Source organism: Eurosta solidaginis, chromosome 3, assembly GCF_040869045.1.
Source record: "Eurosta solidaginis isolate ZX-2024a chromosome 3, ASM4086904v1, whole genome shotgun sequence".
NCBI lineage: Eukaryota > Metazoa > Arthropoda > Insecta > Diptera > Tephritidae > Eurosta > Eurosta solidaginis.
In genome coordinates, this window is record NC_090321.1 from 41,199,729 (window position 1) to 41,200,888 (window position 1,160).

General features: G+C 31.1%; 1 non-coding gene across 1 annotated transcript; it reads right to left on the reverse strand.

Annotated features, from left to right (window-relative positions):
- Nucleotides 1-510: 510 nt before the first annotated feature.
- On the reverse strand, nucleotides 511-583 carry TRNAR-ACG (transfer RNA arginine (anticodon ACG)). The gene has a single exon. It is a non-coding gene; the product is annotated as a tRNA-Arg (tRNA).
- Between the last annotated feature and the right edge of the window lie 577 nt (nucleotides 584-1,160).

Consider the following 1,160-nt stretch of genomic DNA (forward strand, 5'->3'; position numbering starts at 1 on the left):
CAAACTAATTTGCCTATTTCTCAAATACATTTTACCCTTTCTCAATTTCTTTTGCCCGTTTCTCAAATACATTTTGCTCTTTCTCAAATATCTTTCCCTTTTCTCAATTTCATATGCCCATTTCTTAAATACGTTTGAGTATTTTAAAATACATTTGCCTGTTTCTCAAATACATTTGACGTTTTCTCAAATACAGTTGGAAAAGGTGTAAATATAAAACTTAAAATATAATTAGGTAGTCCAAAAACAAAGTCTTACTCGTAATAGGAGGCCTTGTGAATTCTATGAGAAAGAAAAAAACATACAAATCAGAATATGTTATAAATAAAGGATGTTGGTACACATTTTTTAACGTTTTAGATTCTCACAAGTCATGAAAAATATGCAATTACAGCCACTTACCTGAATCCATAAATGTTTTGGATATCCAAAAAAATAAAATTTTTCATTTGCATAACAAATATATAAAAATAAAAATTTTCATAAAACATAGAAAAGGACATCGGTATACGATCCTGCCAGGAGTCGAACCTGGAATCTTCTGATCCGTAGTCAGACGCGTTATCCATTGCGCCACAGGACCGATAAATATTAAAGGTCTATAATGAGCTGATAAACTGACATAAGCAGAAAATTTTGTGAGCACAACGCAGGTCATACTGCCAAGAAAAACCTGTTTAACCGACGCATCAATACATCAAAAGAAAAAGTACTAAGCCCAACACATACGCATGCCAAATTCATTACAATGAACGGGTAAACAATCAGTGGAAAGGTAGAATAGTCAAATTGCCTTTAAGAAATTCACAAAGACTTTTATTAGGGTAGATATGACACCTTCATTTAATGCTATCTACCCGAGAGTTTATGTTAGTGCGTCTTATCGTCTTATAACAATATTCGTCTTCAATTAAATTTGCATACAAAGGATTTAACCTCGCTAGAAACCGATCGATATTTCTTTAGTCGCAAGTAATAACAGCTTAAGTCGATTTAAAAAAGGTGCAGAAAGCGAAGCCTAACTATCGATTTTTAAAAATTAAACCTTATATTTTTGTGAAAGATTCTTATAAGAACTAAGAATCTTTCACAAAAATATAAGGTTTAATAATTAAAATTTATCTTTTCTATGTGCTATTAAGAAACCGTTTTAAGCTCAT